Source organism: Mya arenaria, chromosome 11 (genome assembly GCF_026914265.1).
Source record: "Mya arenaria isolate MELC-2E11 chromosome 11, ASM2691426v1".
Classification (NCBI taxonomy): Eukaryota; Metazoa; Mollusca; class Bivalvia; order Myida; family Myidae; genus Mya; species Mya arenaria.
The window spans coordinates 2,719,064-2,741,896 of NC_069132.1; the positions used below are offsets into that span (position 1 = coordinate 2,719,064).

The 22,833-nt window shown below is 38.5% G+C and overlaps 1 pseudogene; it reads left to right on the forward strand.

The window, feature by feature from the left end:
- Positions 1-616: 616 nt before the first annotated feature.
- LOC128207775 (xanthine dehydrogenase/oxidase-like) lies at positions 617-22,825 on the forward strand (annotated as a pseudogene).
- Positions 22,826-22,833: the final 8 nt, after the last annotated feature.

Consider the following 22,833-nt stretch of genomic DNA (forward strand, 5'->3'; position numbering starts at 1 on the left):
TGTGAATATTAAACTTATGCCCTCCTCCAATTTGCCATTCATTATAGAAACTACAAGGAATAATAAGGATATATAATGCAGACGCATGTAGTTTTTTAAAGGGACTCGCTCATGTTTTTAGATCAACATTCTTTTACTGTTATGCAACACTAACATTATCGTTATTTTACTCATTAATTCCGAAATAGCGGAAAGAAACACAACTTCAAAAGTATAAAAACACCTAGTTTTATTGGGGAGCGAATCCTAGCCGGTACAGTGAAGAACAAAAAAAATAGAAATCTGACAATTAAACCGCTCGCCCAGAAAGACTTTTGCATACGCTGATAGGTAATTTTATGATCAGCCTTTTATTGAAAAGCGATACTAACGCTGTGCAATATCGTGGACTTAAATGACAATATTTGAGCATATAGTAACATCTGCTGAAGGGTCTTAGCTGTAAGTACTTTGGTTTTAACTCTTCTAATGGGTTGCCACACTTTATTTCGTCATATAAAGTGCATTTTACAAAACATGAGCCAGTCCCTTTAAGTGCCGTTTTAAACTTCATAATATCATTCTTTGTCATACCAGTGCATCAAAGTCCGCTATTACCATAGACAGAAGTGTTTTGATACGATGGATAGTAAGATGAACACTAAAATATCGCGACTTATATTTTTCGTAAACGGAAAAAAGGTATTCCATTCCACTTGTTTTATCAAATCTATATTTAAATAGTGATCTATTTTGTACTGAGAATGCTTAATCGAAGCATTGGCTTGTTCTGCTCTGAAATGGCTTATGGTTGCCATATACATGTAGTCTTTTTGGCTCTGCAAAGACTTTATTAGAAATAAACAAAACAAAAATTGCTATTAATCTGCTTCATTGTTGCGAAAATGTGGTCAAATTGGCACTCTGAAGTTACACATGTGTTTGTTCGCCTCTGAGCTGGACTGACGTAAGTATATCTGAGGTTTGTTTTTATATAAAAATGCAGATCACTTTTATAAGAGCCTTACTGTGGAATGTTTTACACTAGAAAAAACTTCATTACAGCAGAATTTGGGTTTACTTGGCACTTTATTGACCTGTATACATGTCGGATTTCTTTAAACGTATGTTCTAAAGTAAAGCAAAACTAACGTTTATTTGGCACTTGATAGCGCGTCATAACCTATTTGTTAAAAGTTTAATACAAAATGGACTAGCAAAAACGTTTCTTGAACACACAGTGGACTTGGGAACAGTCAGTTTATGGCGGCTTTAAGGCAGATATGGCTAGATGGTACCAAAAATGTTGTTGAATGAGCTCTGGCTTAACTTTTGTTAGCCCCGGCTGGTGCTTGTTTGATATAAATGATTCAGCTTGACTGTCACCACAAAAACGATAAAGGCTGATGTGACCTACTCAGTGGACTGATAAAACATGATTGCCTTAAATACTTATTTGATCTGGGAAAGATGTTGTTTCGGGGTTGTTTGGAACTTGCCTTATAACACGTCCGGTTAGAAAAAAAACACTGAATAAACTGAATAAATACTTTCGGCTGGAGAGGACTTCATGAAGCGCACACATATGTTTTACATGAAGCTTGTTAAGTATGGATGCACTCAAGTAGGGCCTTTGTATCGTGAGCTTAAATTTTATGTTACGAAAGAGATGAAATTAAATTTAAATTCGTGATTATATAATAAAATGAAGAAATAAGTAATAGCGCTGTAGATATTTGTCATTTTTGCTTTTTGACATTCAAACGATTTTGAACTTGATTTTGAATGCTTTAGCGCCTTGTACAACAGTTATATCATATATCCATAAAGATATATATTTTAAATCCACGTTGGCAAATTTGCTAATTGGGGTATGCTTTGAACGCGTTCACATGGTATTTCAGAAGATTTAATTTATTTGATAAAATGCAAAAGGTTTGTGTTGAAAAGAACATTAGACAACAATGAAGCGTATATTACTAAACGTTATTTGATACAGCTCTTATTCACTGAGCGATGTTGCAATAATCAATCAAAGTAAATAAGATATATGTCTTTTAAAAGCAGACAAGCCATACTGGCCAACAAAAATAAACTGCACGTATTCACGTTTCACGTAAAAGGTGTTTACAATTGAAAACTTTTAAAGTATCATCAGAAAAAGGAGTGCTTTTTTAATTAATTGTATTTGGAAAATTTAACATTCCGTATAGCATGTGAGTCTTCAAGGAGGACCAAATAGCCTAACTTGAAAACAAAAACATTCAATTAAAAATTGACATGAAATTTCAGACATTTAAGTACTTGGTAAAATAAGTCTTCCAATAAATTAAGAAAAATGTTTTACAGAATAAAATATGTTGTATTAATAACAATTTCCCTTCTTTCTTTGTGTACCGTAAAGCTCAGCCATATCAAAATAAAAACCCCAAAAATTAATTATTGTGCTTATATGACATGAAATACCAGGGATGAAATTCATCCCACCTCCAGACTCGGAGTAAGTTTTTACCCATGTGTTCATTTGCACCTGAAGTTTATTTGCCCGTTGATGTGAATATGCCCCCTGAATGTAAATCTTGTTATATTAACCTAACAATATACGTTAGAGTCAACCATTTTAATATTTATACCTCTTGGAAACAGCACATTTTGCCATATAATGAGATATGCTTTTAACTGACACAAGCACAATTATTCATAAGACTCTTACAGCAATAGCAATAGTTTTGACCACCTTTTGCATGCTGTAATGCTATGAAATGTTGGCTTTTAAAAAATCTAAAAACTTAATATTATTTTAATAAAACGAAAATACTATTTTCAAATCACAACTACCATCTTTAAAGTACCATTTCAATCCTAAATTTATATGTAAAAGAACAAGGATTTTAAGGTACCGCTTTGAAACGATCAGTAAAGTGTAAAATTACTAGGGGTTTAAACCAATTTGTGTGCACAACCTCACTTTATTCTTAAACTCCCGAATAAAATAAAAACGTAATGGTAAATCTTATCACAGTATGCAGTGACTTGAGGAAACTTAAGGAAAACACAAATAATAATAAAACTAAAAAGGTAAACCCCAAGAACTTCTACGATAAGGGATCCTTACTGTATCTGTAGACAAAGTAATACAATTCAGAATACCTAATGCAAAAACTTTACAAACATATGATGCAGTTGTGGTTTGAAACTAAATAAACTCACACTGTCTAACTCTTGTTTAGCAAATAAAAGATTTATAACTGTGCGATCATAGAGTGTCATTAAGAAAAGCATCATATAACTATATCTGGGAATAAACGAAGAAGACATTATCAAAAATAAAAGTACAATATATATTTGCTAAAAAATTCTTCCAAATGATAAACCTAAGTAAAAGATTGAAATAAAGTAACCCCATAAACTGAAATATTCCGAGTGAACCAAACGAATGAAGTCAAAAAAATTGCCATATTTTAACATAACATTTTCACTGAATTTAAAATTCATGGCAGCCATTTTTGACGCCATCTTGCATTTATCAATCCACACCACGCGTTGGAAATTTATTCTATCACTCCAATACAACATACTTTGCCGAACATGAATATATAACATTGCTTTTCACTTAGTTCTTAAGTCACTGTTTACTTCATAATGATAATTATAAGCATGAGATGAAAAAAGTTTATGTTGCTGTTGGTATCGTTTTATAATTATTTTCTAAAACAGAGACTAATGATATTGACAACACATATGCTTTGCATGCTTACAAAACAAATATAGAAAAATAAAGAAACTTCAAGGAGAAAACAGGAGTTAGGTGCATTACACTAGCGAACACATCTTTTTAGGAGGAAAATGGCTGCCATGGCAGTCAAAAGCTTAATCTTTCAAAAAAAAAATATGGGGAAATCAACGTTACGCGTTCAGTATTATTTGTTGAGTAAAAGGAATCCAATCACACAATTAATAAGTGTACAAGTCCATACAAATTCACGTTATGAGGATATACAAGTACGCTACAATAGAAAAGACCTGAACAACTACTTGAATTTGATTGTCATGTGAGGTGGTGTATTTGGTGCATGATAGGCACTGTTAAATACTGAATGAGTAAAATACTGGATGCCCTCCTACATTTGATTGCATGAAAGGCACCGATACATACTGAATGCCCTCCTACATTTGATTGCATGAAAGGCACCGATACATACAGAATGCCCTCCTACATTTGATTGCATGAAAGGCACCGATACATACTGAATGCCCTCCTACATTTGATTGCATGAAAGGCACCGATACATACTGAATGCTCTCCTTCATTTGGTTGCATGATAGGCACCGATACATACTGAGTGCTCTCCTACATTTGGTTGCTTGATAGGCACCGATACATACTGAATGCCCTCCTACATTTGGTTGCTTGAAAGGCACCGATACATACTGAATGCCCTCCTACATTTGGTTGCTTGATAGGCACCGATGCATACTGAATGCCCTCCTACATTTGGTTGCTTGAAAGGCACCGATGCATACTGAATGCTTTCCTACATTTGGTTGCTTGATAGGTACCGATACATACTGAATGCTTTCCTACATTTGGTTGCTTGATAGGCACCGATACATACTGAATGCCCTCTTACATTTGATTGCATGAAAGGCACCAATACATACTGAATGCCCTCCTACATTAGGTTGCATGAAAGGCACCGATACATACTGAATGCCCTCCTACATTTGATTGCATGAAAGGCACCAATACATACTGAATGCCCTCCTATATTTGGTTGCATTAAAGGCACCGATACATACTGAATGCCCTCCTACATATGGTTGCATGAAAGGCACCGATACATACTGACTGCTCTCATACATTTTGGTTGCTTGATAGGCACCGATACATACTGAATGTCCTCCTACATTTGGTTGCATGAAAGGCACCGATACATACTGAATGCTCTCCTACATTTGGTTGCATGAAAGGCACCGATACATACTGAATCCTCTCCTACATTTGGTTGCATGAAAGGCACCGATACATACTGAATGCCCTCCTACATTTGGTTGCTTGATAGGCACCGATACATACTGAATGCTCTCCTGCATTTGGTTGCATGAAAGGCACCGATACATACTGAATGCTCTCCTACATTTGGTTGCATGAAAGGCACCGATACATACTGAATGTTATCCTACATTTGGTTGCTTGATAGGCACCGTTACATACTGAATGCCCTCCTACATTTGGTTGCTTGATAGGCACCGATACATACTGAATGCCCTCCTACATTTGGTTGCTTGAAAGGCACCGATACATACTGAATGCTCTCCTACATTTGGTTGATTGATAGGCACCGATACATACTGAAGCCCTCCTACATTTGATTGCTTGATAGGCACCGATAGATACTGAATGCCCTCGTACATTTGGTTGCTTGAAAGGCACCGATACATACTGAATGCTCTCCTACATTTGGTTGATTGATAGGCACCGATACATACTGAATGCTCTCCTACATTTGGTTGATTGATAGGCATCGATACATACTGAATGCCCTCCTACATTTGGTTGCATGAAAGGCACCGATACATACTGAATGCTCTCCTTCATTTGGATACATGAAAGGCACCGATACATACTGAATGCTCTCCTACATTTGGTTGCTTGATAGGCACCGATACATACTGAATGCTCTCCTACATTTGGTTGCTTGATAGGCACCGATACATACTGAATGCTCTCCTACATTTGGTTGCTTGATAGGCACCGATATATACTAAATGCTCTTTTTCACTTATTTTTTCATTGAACGTGACTGTTTACCTATGCCTTTCTATACCTTTCTAGCTTGAAGTTGAAAATGCAGATCCGGAGTCAACATTGTTACAGTTTCTCAGGAATAAATGTATCCTTTGATTAAAACCCCCTACGTTTGGTATACTATTGTATTCTACCGCAAGAATTGAATCAAAATATGACACGATATTGGTATGCTACGAACGCAATTTTGCATACATTAAAATGAAATGACCCAAATATTTTTTACATAAGAGTGTATAGCTACTGAAGTCAAATGTCATGACATAAGATCACTGGTTAAAAGAGTTCAAAAATATGAGCATGAGCGTGAGTAGAATTATGTGTTGTTCTAATTATTACGACTTGACGTCAAATGTCATCCCATAAGTGCACGTGTTTAAAAAGCACATCACGGATACCAATGCTTTATTCAATTCACCAAGTGGCAAAATTAGAGCATTATTTCATCAATCATGAAAGAATATACCACGTATACTGTATACATTATAACATTGGCAACAAGTGACACTATTTTTACGTGAATTTTAGTTATTCGATAATCGCAATACAACGGGCTAAAAAAGGAAATAAGTCACTATCGGATCCAGGAGGTTTGGAAAAATATGGCGCGCGACACCACTAAAATTGTCCAAGCTTAGTTATAATTTCAATATAGGAGAACAATTTATAAAATACGCCTAAAATGCATCATTTCGGACTAGAAATTGTGCCAAAACCACCTGTTAACAAGTAAACCGAATATATTTCGATTCTAGCGAAGAGCGATATTCAAAAAGTTATACTCCGAAATTACGCCCCCTCTAACGTTAAATCCTGGACGCCCCCTGCAAGTAAATTAAGACCGATTACAAAAGCACTACCAAAGACACTTACTTTAATGTATGAATAACGTGTTTAACAAATGCTTATGGCAACGTAAGAAAAAATATACACAAATAGGCTTCATTTGAGCGTTCCAGAGACGTATATTGAAAGTTATTACCAGTGCTATTTCCCTTAATGATAGTATGGTACCAATTGTGTATATGATTTTGAATACATTAAGATCGCTTGCTACCCCGGATAATCATGCCGTCTTCCCTCTTTCGTCTCCTCCCTGTTTGCTGCTTCAAATCGAACTTATATGTATTATTTTTTCGTTTCCACTCTCATTCTCCTTTCGCCATCGACTTCTCGTTTACTCTATCTCGATCCTCACCCTCTCCTACCATCTGCTCAATGTACGCCTCCTCTACATCCCGATCCTCAACCTCTCCTACCATCTCCTCCATGTTCGTCTCCTCTATATCCCGGTCCCCACCTTCTCCTAATATCTCCTCCGTCTGTGTCTCCTCTATACCCATCTCCACACCCTCTCCTACCATCTCCTCAATGTTTGTCTCCACTACATCCCGGTCCTCACCCTCTTATATTATCGCCTCATGTTCGTCTCCTCTATAACCCTGTCCCCAACCTCTCATAAAATCTCCTCCACGTGTGTCGCCTCTATATCCCGGTCCTCACCCTATTATACAATCTCCTCCATGTTCGTCTCCTCTATATCCCGGTCCACCCTCTCCTACCATCTCCTCCGTCTTCGCCTCCTCTATACCCAGGTCCACACCCTCTCCCACCCTCTCCTCAATGTTCGTCTCCACTACATTCCGATCCTCACCCTCTCCTACCATCGCCTCCATGAGTGTCTCCTCTTTATTCATGTCATCACCTTACCCTGCCTTCTTTTCCATGTTCGTTTCCTCTTCATCCCGATCCACTCCTACCATCTCTTTTATGTGTGTCTCCACTATATCCCGGCCCTCACGTTCTACTGCCATCTTTTCCATGTTCGTCTCCTCTATATGCCGATCCTCACCCTTGTTCGTCTCCTCTATATCCCGGTCCTTTTCTTCTCCTCCATGTATGTCTCCTCTATATCCCGATCGCCACCATCTCCTACTATCTCTTCAATGCTTGTCTCCTCTATAATCCGGTCCCCACCCTCTCCTACCATCTTCTCTATCCGTGTCCCCTCTTTGTCCAGGTCCTCAATTTCTCCTGCCATCTTTTCTTCTCCTCGATATCCCGATCCCCACCCTCTCATACCATATGATACATGTTCGACTCCTCTATATCCCGATCCTGACCCTCTCATACCATATGATACATGTTCGTCTCCTTTGTATCCATCTTATCCTCTCTTTGTCTCCTTCCTCATGCTACCCCCCCCCTTCTCCACCCATCAACTTCGTTCCGCCATCTATACATTGAGGCATCTCCCCTCCTCAACTTCTTCCGCATCATCGTTGGCGTCTTCTTTGTCAAAATTGTCATCATATATTTCACCACCATCCTCCAAATATTTCTCATATAATTATGCAATACAACTGTAGCTTCTTAACAACCGCTTTAGTGGGATTGCCTGGAACAAAACTGGGCTGTGGTGAAGGTGGATGTGGGGCGTGTACTGTCATGCTTTCCAGATATGACAGGGAGGCAAAGAGCGTGCGGTAAGTAAATACCCACCCCTTCCTTTGGGTACTGTGGGACTTACAGGAACCAAACTGGGTTGTGGAGGGGTTTGATGTGTAGCAGGTTCTGTCATAATTATAATTTATGACAGGTAGGCACGGACAGTACGGTGATTTCACAAGCCTGTCTTCTTGTGGTACAGTGAAACTAAGGGAATCATGGCAAACTTGGCTGTGGTGGGGGTGAATAAGGGTCATGTGTTGTCATGATCACCATATATGACAGAGAGATGCAGACGTAACGATGAGTACTCGATCATAATTTGGTATTATCTTTAATGGCAACAACAGTTTTGAAGCTTGTCTAATGGGTGATATTTCTTTTTATTTCAGCCTTTTCTCTGTGAACGCCTGCCCGGCGCTAGTCTGGTCCCGGGCACTGGAAGATGTGGGTACCGTAAAGATCGGTCTACATTGTGAACCTCTTGCTTATTTACTTTTCTTTATGACAGTTACACCTCGGTGAACGCCTGCCCAGCGCCATTGTGCTTCATGCATGGGCTGCCATGAAGAAAATGGATGGTAGATGCAGTTTTAAGCACATTTTTATTGTTGAACACCAAACAGTGATGCTCTCCTTATTTCCCTTTATTACTTGAATCACTTCTCGGTGAACGCATTCCTGGCGCCACTGTGCTCCAAACAAGGATCATGAAATTATTTCCCTCAATTTGTGGTGGAAGCATGGTCGCTTGGGGCAAAAACTGTTCTTTCTTCTGCTCCAGTCACTTCTCTGTGAACGCCTGTCTGGCACCATTGTGTTCCATGCACGGTTTGGCGGTGACCACAGTGGAGGGTATTGGCAGCGTGAAACACGGTCTACATCCAGTCCAGGAGCGGCTGGCTGCCTCCCATGGCTCCCAGTGTGGTTTCTGTACCCCAGGCATCATCATGTCCATGTACACTCTGCTCAGAAACAATCCACAACCGTCCATTGCCACCATGGAGAAGGCGTTTGAAGGTTAGACTTGAACCTATACCATGTATGTGTTTCTTCGAAATGGCAAGCAACCATTCCGTTGTCATAATGGGGCAAAACTTAATTAAAACAATTTCTATGTATAGGTATCATTTTGAATTTGGTTTCGGTTGGATTTACGAGCTTTAAGAAGCTGCCTTGTCTATTTTTGCTGATGTTGTCTTTATAAAAGGGCAATTAATCTGGTTCATTTTAACTGCATGTACACCGTATTGTATGACTTTTAAGTGCAGCATTTGGGTTAAAGACTGATTTCTTTTGTTATTTTCATGACAATGTTTTAAAGAACAGAACAGAATACTCAACAACCAGAAGGTCATAGACCTATGTGGCCAAATATAGCACCAAATGGTGACAAATACAAATATTCATACATGCCTGACAAACACCTGTTGATTTGATATACGCTCGTCAATATAATAGAAACTATTATTTACTGTTTAGAAAGGTGTATATACTATTTTCAACAGTACTTAAAGTACTTTATTATTCTTGGTACAGGTAATCTGTGTAGATGTACCGGATACAGACCGATACTGGAGGGATTTAAGACATTAACCAAGGTCAGTAGTTTTCTCTTTCGATGTTAAAATTATAATGAACAACGGAAATCCCGAAGAGAATGTCAAAAATAACATCAAGATTTGTTATATACGATAGTTGGCTGATTGTCCAGATGACAGGTTTTTTCAGGCTGATGAAGATGTCATATATTTTAATGAAGCAATTTTAGATAGCGAAATGAAGATTATGTTTAATGAATTGGATGTACCTTTCACTGTCGAAGATATTAGCAGAAATATCAAAGATTTAAATCTTGGTCGTAGTGCAGGCCCAGATAAAGTAATAAATGAGTTTTTGTATTATGGAAAAGACACATTTTCACCGGTTTTATCATTATTGTTCAACAAACTTTTAAAATTAGGCCATTTTCCTGAATTATGGAGCGATGGGTATTTAGTTCCTATTCATAAAAAGGGTAGCCTATCGGATGTCAAAAAAATAGAGGTATTACATTGTTGAGTGTATTAGGAAAATTATTTACACGATGTATAAATGAACGTTTGGCAATGTGGGCCGAAACTAATTACATATATGTTGAAGCTCAAGCAGGTTTTCGCTCCAAAATGGGAACAACTGACAATATATTTGTCTTACATAGTTTGATAAATCAGGTTTTAAATATGAATGAACAACTGTAATGTTTATTTGTGGATTATTCTAAAGCCTTTGACTATTTGGTTAGACCAAGTATATGGTTTAAATTATATAAATTAGGCCTAAGAGGAAAATGTTTAGTGTTATAAAAGGCATATATAACAGTGTTAAAACACAAGTTAAACTTCATGGTGAAAGTGGTGAAATGTTTGAAAGTTTTCTCGGGTGTCCGGCAAGGGGAGTGTTTAAGCCCTTTTATATTTTCTATGTATCTTAATGATTTAGAAGACGAGTTGTTTCTAAATGGAGCCAAAGGTATTGATCTAAACATGGTTAAACTCTTTTTATTGATGTATGCAGATGACATCGTAATTTTTGCAAAGACCAGTGTTTAAATGCAAACTAATCTTAACATTTTAGAAAACTACTGTAGAAGATGGAAGCTTTTTGTAAATAGAGATGAGACTAAAATTGTTGTTTTCAGAAAAGGCGGTAGATTAGCACAAAATATTCATTTTCATTATGGTGATTCAGAAATTGAAATTGTACCAAAATATTGTTATTTGGGAATTGTGTTTACGTCTGGAGGCTCCTTTATTGAATGCCTGAAAACATTGTCAGGACAAGCAAATAAGGCAATTTTTTAAAATGAAGAAATACCTTCAAGGCTTTGTTAACATATCGACTGAACATGTTTTAGATTTATTTGATAAACTAGTTAAGCCTATTTTATTCTATGGATGTGAAGTTTGGGGATTTTCCCGTGCACACAACGTAGAAAGAATACATACTATGTTTTGCAAGAATTTACTTGGTGTTAAAACTTCTACACAAAACGATTTTGTATGGAGACCTAGGCAGGATTGATTTTTATTCGATGAGATTAACAGTTATATTGAAATATTGGTTTAAGATATTACACTGTAGTGAACGAAAATACATAAGTATTATATATAAAAGCATGTTAATTGAAATTGAAAATAATCCTGGTAAAAACAACTGGGCTGCTATGGTGAAAAATATGTTATGCACATTCGGTTTTCAAGACGTTTGGATTGCACAGGGTGTTGGTTACAATAATAATTTTCTTAGCATTTTTAAGCGTCGGGTTAAGGATACTTTTATTCAAACTTGGTATAGCAGATTAGAAAATTCAACTAGAGCAACTTTTTATAAAGTATTCGCAAATTTTGAAATGCAGTCATATCTTAACCAAGTCAATATTCAGAAGTATAGAATAGCACTTACAAAATTACGCTCGTCTTCACACCGGCTCGGTATTGAGACTGGTCGATGGAGAAACGTGCCAAGAGCAGAACGGTTATGCGTTACGTGTAATAAGTTAGAAGACGAATATCACCTCTTATTTGAATGCATATTGTTTAATGATAAACGATGTAAATATATCAAGCGTTACTATAGAGAAAGACCAAGTATGTTCAAAACTATTCAGTTGTTAAAATCCAACAACGCAAATGTTTTGAGGAAATTAGCTGTATTTATCTTTAATGCTTTTGAAATAAGAAAGACACACATCCTAATCCAAGCCAATTAAGGGAGACCTAAATTGTTGTTGTTTTTCTTTTTCTTAATGCTGCTCGACCAAGGTATTTAACCAGTTTCATCAAAATCTTTATTCACTATTAAGGTTATAAACATTATATTATTATCATATTGGTATGCTGAATACAGTTGTTGTCTTATGATCTGTCCATTTGTTTAAGAATTTAATTGATTTTATTTATTTTTCTTAATTTCGATCATGGGCCATTTGCTCGTAATTAAATATGTATATACAAGCGGAAGTATTCCCTATAATGGGTATACAACAGAGAAAATATTTCAAAGTTGATGTACTTAGAAAAGTATATTGAATCATACAGATACAGTTGTTAACATTGCGATAAAGATAAACCTATTTATAAATAATTAAATATGCTTCGTCATACATGTATACATAAGCTATTGTATTAAGTTATGTAATAATTTGATCAAGGGTCATATTGGCCTATTTCAAATATGTAGTGTGTTGTATGTTGCTTTTGAATAAACTTTCTTCTATCAGCTTGAAAAAGGACGAATTGCGGGTGATTGACCTGTCTCCTCTTTTTGCTATTATCATCGAACCGTTTATCTTTGTAATTTTTATATGGCTGAATGTCGAAAGGTGTGGAGAATTTGTTTGTTTTGTGTTGTTTGACAAGTACAGTGTCGCCAACGTTAAATGTTGCCGGCTTTGCATGTCGTTTTGCGTACGCATACGATTTCATTTTAGCTTTTTGATTTGCGTCATTGTTTTTGAAAAGTTTTGAAAGTCTGCACTATTCATCGGCGGTCCATTGTCAGTTCTCAGTACTTCAGGTATTCCATATTCTGAGAATATTTTGTCAAGCTTCTCAATAACTGATTGAGAGATGTTATTATTTCAACAATTGGGAATCTTGAAAAGTCATCAATCAAAACAAGAAGATATTTTCCATCAGGAAATGGTCCACAGAAATCCATGCTCACTGAATCCCATGCCTGTTTTGGCATTTCAGTCATTTGAAGTGGTTCCCTGGAGTTTTTATCAGTTGCTGCGAGACAGGGAATACAACTGTTACACAAGTCCTCAACCATTTTGTCCATTTTGGAAAGTACACCTTTTCGCGCAATAGTTGTTTTGTCCTAACTATTCCTGGGTGTCCTTCGTGTGCTATTGAAATAGCCTTCTGTTGCAACTGTTTAGGTAACACGATTCTATTTCCATGCAAGAGAACTTCGCCGTTTTGAACGTCACAACTGTCAGTTCATTTTTCACACGTGCAAGTGTATCTAGTACCGTATTTGTTTTGTAATTTGATTTCCACGAGGATTGTCTGACGTTTTGCATCACCTGTTGTAGGTCGTTGTCACTGCTTGTCTCATTGATTATGTCATGCAACGTCATCGCTTTTGGAACATCATGGTATGTAATGAATGACAGGTATTCTTCTGCGATTTTTCCTGCGTTGCTTGCTTGCGTCTTTGTGACATCAGGGTGCCTACTTAGGTAGTCTGACATGTTTGATTCACCTGGCTTGTATATGACATCAAAATCATAGGCTTGCATTTTCATTCGCCACCGTTCCAGTCTGGCTGGCGGCTTGGACTTCGGGTTTTTGTATATGTGTTCAAGCGCTTTTGCGTCTGTTATGACGGTGAATTTGTGTCCAAAGAGGTATATATGCCAGTGTTCAATTGCCCATACGATAGCTAAGTTTTCTTTCGGTCTGAGAGTACCTTTTCTCGGTATCTGTTAATGATTTGCTTGCATAGCTAACTACTTTCCCTCCTTGAGCATGATTGCTGCTATGCCTACGGGGCTTGCATCTGCAACAATTTGTTTGTCAATTTTGGATCGAAATATGTCATTACAGTTTCACTGCTTAGATCCGATTTGAGTTTATCAAAAGCATTTTGCTGTCTTTCTTCCCAAACGAATTTGACATCTTTCTTCACGAGCATTCGCAAAGGTTCTGTCGTTGTGGAGTAGTTTGGTATGAATCTGGAGACATAGTTTGTCATTGCGAGGAAGCTTCGTACTTCTGATGCGTTTTGTGGAGCAGGTGTGTTTTTGATTATTTCACACTTTTTCTTGTCAGCAGAAAATCCGTTTTCACTGAAAATAGCCGAAGAATTCAAGCGTTTTCTTGTTGAATTCACATTTCTGTTGTTCAGTGTGAGGCCTTTTTCCTGTAGACGTCGTAGGGGGCTGCCAGTCTACTGTCGTGTTGCTTGCGAATGCCATACACGATTATGTCATCGCTGATGTTTTGTACACCTTCAAGTCCTTCAAGTGAGGTCCGTATTGCATTTTGGAAAACTTCTGATGCACATGTTAATCCAAAGTTTAGTCTTTTGTAACGTCTTAGACCAACATGTGTAGTGAATGTGGTTATGTTGCGTGATTTCTTTGAGATTTCAAGTTGATGGTATCCCTGATTTAAATCCAATTTTGAGAATATTTTTGAACCATTTAAGTCCACAATAAGATCGTCTATTGTCGGTATAATGTGTCGAGTCCTTTTAATGGCTTCGTTAGGAAGGCGCATGTCTACACAGATACGTATTTCATTGTTTTTGCTCTTCGGTTTCGGTGCTACGACAATCGGTGATACCCAGTCTGTTGGTCCATCTACCTTTTCGATTATATCCATGTCTTCGAGCCTTTTGAGTTCAATTTCCACCTGTTTTCGAAGGTGAAATGGTATTCTTCTATGTGGTTGCACAACGGGTTGAACTGTATTGTCTACAAATAACTCAATTTGTGTGTCTTCAATTTCCCAATTCCTGTGAATACCTTCGGGAATTTATCGCATATTTCACTTTTGCTTGTCATTGAATATATTTCTGGAACGACTTGCAGTGACACTGATGTAGAGTATGATAACAGATTGCCACTGTTTCCTTTCGTTACGTATATCATGGCTTCGTAAACTTGTCTTGGTTTCTATCATTGCTTGAAACTGGCCCATAATTTTGACAGCTTCAATTGAACCGTATGCGTATACTTTCGTATCCGTTTTGTTTAATTTTGGCTTCGGTTTCATGGCGTTGTATGCTTTTTCATCAATGACATTTATCGATGACCCTGTGTCTACGAGCATTTTTAGGGCATGACCTTCGACTTTGACTTTGATTGTAGGTCGTTGCATGATATGTCTGGCTTGTTTGAATTTATTGCAAGTCCAAATGCAAATTCGTTACTGCTTTTATCATTGTCCGAAATTTCACTGTCTGAACAATTATCGGTACCCAATGTATGCACTGGCTTGACTGTTTGTGCTTTGAACGACAAACAATCTCAAAATGATTCATTTTCTTGCAAAAATTACATATTTTGCCGGCAGCGGGACATTGGCCATTCATGTGCGGATACTCCTTACCACAGTTTCTGCAGCTTCGTGTTTTCTGTTGTGACTGACGGTAAGTGTTGGTAGACTGTCGTTGTTGACGATGGTTTGGTTTTCGCTTTTGCCTGATTGCAGGTGTTGTAACTGTTGTTGTGGTTGGCTGATTGTTCTATCTCGCTTGCGTTTTTGTCGATAGTTCTAGAGATCGCGCTTCTTTGATTATTTCGTCTAAAGACATTTCTGATCTGAGCGCTTTGCGCCTTAGTCTTGTTGACGTACAGCCTTGTATGATTTGTGACTTAATTTCCTTGTCTGTATTTGCAAACTCGCAGTGTTCTCCAAGCTTTCTGAGTCGTGTGTGGAAACTGTCCAAGTTCTTGGTTTGCCTGTCGAAACTTGTACACTTCGAACTCAATACTTTTCTTGGGTGCAAAATACTGGGTTAGTGCTTGCTTGGCAGCGTCAAACGTTTCCTCGACGTCTGGAAGTGTTGTAAAAATGTCATAAACATCTTCACCAGCGTAGTGCAAAAGTAACGCTCTTTTGCGTTTAGCGTCCTTGACATCCATACCAACTAGCATGATTTCTAGTCGACCTAACCACTTTTTCCAGCGACTGTCCACTGCTGTTTCAGTGACATTGAATGATGGGAATACTGGTAATCCTTGAGCCATTTTTGGTAAATAATCAGTCCTACTAATTAATTACACAGCACAGTTTTTTTTCACAGTTAATCCGCTTTCATGTGTTTTACACTTTAATCAACTCATTAATACTCTGAAGGTTTCGTGTGAACACATGTGATCTGCCGTACTTTACACAAAAATTGAGACAACTGATCCAGCTATACTTGTTTTTAATACTGAAATATATAAGCACACATCATACGATAGTTCCTCAACGATGCCGTTAACACCGATGATAACAAGTTTCGGAACAATCGGCCCAATGCTTATGTCGGTGAGCATCGAGATAAATCTGCCTTCTCCAAATCGTCTTCCCTTGCAGGAATACTGCCAGATGGGAGATAACTGCTGTAAAAATCGGGACACCATCAGAAACAGGAGGAAAGAGTATGAATTCACCACACTTATTTGCAACATTCTGTGTATATTAAATAAGTATCGATATTATTACAAATGTCTTATTATAAAACCAATGAATGAGTTTCGCAAGCTAACTGAGAAAAAGTAGTTGTTTTTTTAAAGTCAGGCGATGATAATATGTATTCAACAAAAACCTTAGCAGGTTAACAAACATGATATATATATATATTCATTCAATTGTCACAACTGTTGCCTTTTGCCTTTAAGGTCACTTCAAGACTCGTGAACGGTGAAACGTTTCTACCACTTGATTCATCCCAAGACCCGATATTTCCTCCGGAGCTGAAGGTATCCAGTGTTTAACTGTTATTCCTTTCATCCTTAAAAGAACAACTGCACCGCGCTTATGCAAAAGCATTTATTTCCGGAATGATAATGTCTATGAAATATTGCCAACCATTTATATGGCCAGTGACATTGTATGTGTGTACATTTATGATAGTGGAGGGTGGACGAAAACTGGAACAAATACTTTATAAACATTACCATACTTATCCATATCAAGAGGGCAACATGCTACCTTTTACAACAAAGGCATATCTATGGGAGTCGGTCCGGAAGTTTAAAAAATGGACTGATACTTTACACGACAAAGATGACAGATCATTATATATGTACTTGTATGGGCCTTTCTCTGGGGCAGAATTTCCGAGGACCAGTATGACATATATTTCAGAACGTGTCACGTGGTATCAAACTCGTACTTTTTCAGAGTAATTTGACCTGATTTAATGTCATTTATCATTATTGTCCTGGACAATATTGTAGAACATAGGACAGTAGGACCGGGAATACCTGGTCTACCGGGGTGACCTTGTCGTGTGGTATCAGCCCTGCACACTGTCTGTTATTGGACCTGATTTCAAGGTTATCAGCCCTGCACACTGTCTGTTATTGACGATTTCAAGGTGTTTATCGTTACTGTTCCCAATATATATTGTAGAACACAGAACAGTATGACAGAGATTACCTGGTGTACCGGGGTGAACGTGTCACATGGTATCGGCCCCGTACTTTGGCAGAGTTACTGGACCTGAAGTCACAGTTTCCTGATGCCAAACTGGTGATAGGAAATACTGAAATAGGTAAGAACGTAAACAAACAATTGTATCACGTGCCTTTCTACAGGCCTTTAAAACGAATCATACATTAATTGCCTTGTTTTTTTTACATGTAAACGCTGTTGTATCCATGACAACTACTGGCATCTTCGCCCTAGGTATCGAAATGATGTTCAAGCAGATGGAATACCGCGTGTTGATAAGCCCTAGCATCGTTCCGGACCTAGGCATGGTTGAACACATGGATACGGGGATAAGGCTTGGAGGTTCCGTGACCTTGACAAGGCTCGACGAGGAACTGAAATATGTTGTTCTAAAATATCCAGGTAACACACAGCATGACACAAGCCAAGCAAAATACATTTGAATACATATTGCATTTATGAAGAAGCGTCCGGAATGCTTTACTAAAAAAGGATTTATAAATGATATTCGCAATAAACAATTGACAGATAGTAGTTTTTCCATAATATATTCACACGTATTTCAGAACAAAGACCCGGGTTTTCTCCGCCGTGATTGAAATGCTGAGATGGTTCGCAGGGCCCGATCAGGAACGTCGCTGTAAGGTTTCCCTGAGTTTCAACAACGCCGACTCATTATACAATGCATAACTGTAATGTTAAAATGATTGCTGATAATAATTTTTAAATTTTAATATAAGTTTAAGCTGTTCGAAATTCCGAAATTTCATGACTTGTGATTAGGTGAACAGGCGGGTGTATGTTGGTTACTTATATATTATAAGGTGTGTGGGATAAGTATAGTAATACCAATTAATATACACTAACATAATATTTCTTATAAATATGCCTGTTTGTATGATATATTATATTTGCTTGATTATAAGTTTTCAACTACTTTGAAATACGATTTCCACATCAGGCTGTTGCGGGCAACATTATAACAGCTAGCCCCATCTCCGACCTCAACCCCCTGTTTCTGGCGTGTGGGGCAATGCTGCAGGTCTACAGTAAAAGTATGTTAAAACCCAACACGCCTGTCTATAGTGTTCCTTAGCTAATACGTTCTTATTTTCATTTTACTTGTCTGTTGTTATTTATATTGAAGATAAAGGCCAAGGATATGTGTCGTAATCTTTAAGACGCCGTCTTTGTAAGTGGCTTTAACATGCACAACTTTAAGTGCCATAAGCAAGTTACGTGCAAGTCTTCCTAGGTTTATGTTCATGTATTGTTATGGTATATAAATTCTACCGAGTTCTGATCTTAAATTACTGTTATATCTATAGAGCGTAACTTGCGAGAAGTCTGTATGAACGAGAAGTTCTTTCTGGGCTACCGGAAGACGCAGATGCGTCCAGACGAGGTTCTGGTGAACATCACACTACCCTTCACCAGAAAGGTAGAGCGATCGGTGAGAAAGTTCAAGGGTTGTTTGTTTAAGGAACAAATCGGTGTAATGTACGAGTTTAATTGGTCACAAACGGTACACGACAAAAACGTTTGATTTTTCCGAGACAACGAAATTAAGTTTACATTAACGTTTGAAACTGAATCCACTTAGTACTAAAAATGTCTTATTTCATGTAGCTAGTTTTGTTGGAAGTACAACTTACATTTCCGTCTTCATATTTTGTAGAACGAGTACTTTGCTGGCTACAAGCAGGCATACAGACGTGAGGACGACATAGCGACTGTGAATGCAGGCATGCGGGTGGTTTTCGAGGACAACACCAATGTGATTAAGGAACTATCCCTTGCATATGGGGGAATGGCTATTACCACGGTGATGCCCACTAGGACAATGACGGAGGTCATTGGAAGGTTAGTTCTGGTCCTGAGTTGAAAATGTGAACACATGGTAACCCATCTTACGTACATAAGGTGCACCAGCAGCGCCCTGTGTTTATATCATCTTACCCTACCAAGCAATCTGGTACATACTCATGAACATATGTATCAATAAGTATATGTGAAAAAGCAGCATTTAGTAGTGGTTTTCCGTCTATTTTCATTTATGATGTTTTAATACGTACACCTATTTCCACTTACATATTTCAAAATTTTAACAGTTTTACATTATGTCATTTAACTAAATTGTAGTTTGGGGTTGTGCATACGTGATGAAATAAGGCATCTAAACAATGTACATTTTCTAAGTGTAAGTGTATTTGTGGTTGCCCGCGTGTATTTTTTTATTTGCGAATGAACGGTTTATAGACGATGTTTGTCGTTTGCTGGTGGAGGAAATACCCCCTGGCTGCAGGGTCCCCTAATTGGTTGGCAGAGTACTGGAGATCTCTCACTTAAGGAGTGTATCATACCTCCATTATACCTCAAATTCAGACGCTTTGATTGGTAGATAATGTAGGTCGTCTGCTGGCAGGCTGACGCATCTACTGGAGAAATGGTGAAATGAATGAGATCTCTCTGTATAATACTTCCATTATACATACCTCAAATCCAGGCGCTGGGACGATTGGTTGGAAGACGATATGTGTTGTCTGCTTGTAGAGGAATAACCTCTGGCTACACGAGATATCTCAATCTCAGGAGTGTATAATATTTCCATGTTACCGTAACTCCAGGCGCTTGGATGATTGTTGGAGTAACTGGCTAAGAAAATGTATTCCCCTGGTTGCAGGGTCTCCAAGTCAGGGTGCTGGAAATCTCTCACCTTCAAGAGTGAAGTTATTCCATTATACCCCTATTCCAATCGCTGGAATGACAATGTATGTCGTCTGCTGGCAGATCATCAGATGAAATGCCCCTGGCTGCCAGGTCTCTAATTGGGGTAACAGCTCAGTTCCAGGAACTGGGATGGTCGGTTGATAGATGATGTTTGTCGTCTGCTGAGGAGAAATGCCTCTGACTGCAGGGTTCCAAGCGGGAAGTGGTATATTGGATACATTCCACATTCAAGAGTGTTTTATTCTTACATTATCTCTCACCTTCAAGAGTGAAGTTATTCCATTATACCCCTATTCAATCGCTGGAATGACAATGTATGTCGTCTGCTGGCAGATCATCAGATGAAATGCCCCTGGCTGCCAGGTCTCTAATTGGGGTAACAGCTCAGTTCCAGGAACTGGGATGGTCGGTTGATAGATGATGTTTGTCGTCTGCTGAGGAGAAATGCCTCTGACTGCAGGGTTCCAAGCGGGGAAGTGGTATATTGGATACATTCCACATTCAAGAGTGTTTTATTCTTACATTATACCTACATTCTAGGTGCTGGGACGATTGGTTGGTAGACGATGTGTGTCGTTTACTGGCAGAGGAAATGCCTCTAGCTGCCGGGTCTCCGGGGGGATGGTGGAATACAGGAGATCTCTTACTCTTAGCTTCTTCTTCAAATTCTACCTCACTGTGCAACAACAGTTACAAACTCTGGTAGCGAACGTTTCACTGACATCCTTTAAAAATATTCGGGTTTTATAACATGTCAAATACTACTAGCCCTAATCGCTCATAATGACCATATTCATAGGGACAATCGCGTACATGTTCTCACCATCAATATAGCCTTCTTTTAACACAATGCCTTCTTCTATGTTCATGAATCTTCACAATATTCTACAAATGTCTCTCCTCCCGTTTTCAGCACATCCCGACCTCAAAGGTGCCTTCTTGCTTCAAAAGCGCAACCCTGTGTTCCACAAAGACCCCTCACGCAGCTCCCAGATCTTTCAGGAAGTGGCCCCCGGGCAGCTGCAGCAGGATCCAGTGGGCCGACCCTCGGTCACGTGTCCGCCGCCAAGCAGGTGACTGGGGAAGCCATCTACATCGATGACATTCCTAAATATCAAGGTTCGAATTCCATATTCCATACATGTATTAAATAAACCCGCATCAATATACTTACATTGACGTGTAAATGTCATAAAACGAAACAAGACATGGGAAGGTAACGTGTTTACACGAGGTCTTCCTTATGGTGGCATTTTACTGCCGTAAGATAACCTGATAGCGTTCGCGAATTGTTTCATGTTATCTACTTAATTTTCGAAATAATTTGTTTTGGTAAGTTAAATAAACAATACCTGAAACAGGTTTGAAAGTGCCAGAACTGTCACATATTTCTGTACATTATTTCAATATCAAGTCAAATGTTAAAAGAATATTGTTTTCCCAATAAAAATCTACGCGTGTGTGTACTTGGTAATAAGCTGTGCTTTATTGCAGACGAGCTCTATCTGGCGTTCGTTACAAGCAGCAAGGCATATGCTAACATCGTCAGTGTGGACCCGTCCGCCGCACTCGCCATTCTTGGTGTGGTAGATTACGTCGGCTACAAGGACGTCCCCGGTCACAACCGCTGGGGAGCCATATTTCCAGATGACGAGGAAATCTTCGCATCAGAACAGGTACAGTATATGGACAACCTGAAATGAGTTGCTAAATTTCTTAAATTTTTCTGCTTTAAAATATCTGTAAAATAATGTTGTGCTTCTGTCAAACTTATATCTTAAAAACGTGGTCAAGATCAATGCGTTATAAGTCCTTTGTTTTGTATTTGTTCGTGCTTATTACAGGTGCTGTGTCAAGGTCAGGTGATAGGTGCAGTTATAGCACGAACTAAGGATCAGGCAAAACGGGCAGCCAGGAAGGTCAAGGTCGAATACAAGGAACTTGAGCCAATTATTACTATAAAGGTACCGCAACACTGTATACGAGTGTTGCATTTACTTAAAAAGAAGAGTTTTTGTTAAGATCCATTGATACATTGTAAACATTGTTTTTAGTATTCCCTACATTGGTCAATTATTCAATTGCATGACTCCTTATAATAATAGTAATGATAGAAAGTAACTGCATGGTACCTGAATTTCATGACAATGTATTGGCTTCTTGCTCTATAATCCAGGATGCAATACGCGCTGGGTCATTCCACCTCTCTCCGACCAAGCTCTCGTGTGGGGATGTGGAGGCTGGTTTCCAGCAGGCAGACCACATGCTGGAGGGAGAAAGCCACATGGGTGGTCAAGAACACTTCTACCTCGAGGGTCATGCCACCCTCGCTGTGCCCCGGGGAGAGGATGGCGAGATAGAGATGTTCGTATCCACGCAAAACCCCACGGAGCCCAAGTAAGTGTTTTTGGTTTCACAGCGTGAATTGCTTAGTTCTTCCTGCTATTTTAGTGTAAGTAATTGCAATACCAAATATGCGTACATTAACTACCATCAGAGTAATATACGTTGGAATAACTTGGCAAAGATTGACACTAGCTTACTTTGGATAGTATTTCTTCTCTAATTATCTTCTACACTCAGAGCTCTGTAAAAGAAGACTCAATGTAACGCCCGTTTTTATTGAAACTTGTTTATTATCATTGTTTCTCGCAGATGTTTGTTGCAAGGGCTCTCGGGGTACCTTCTAATAGAGTAGTTGTCCGG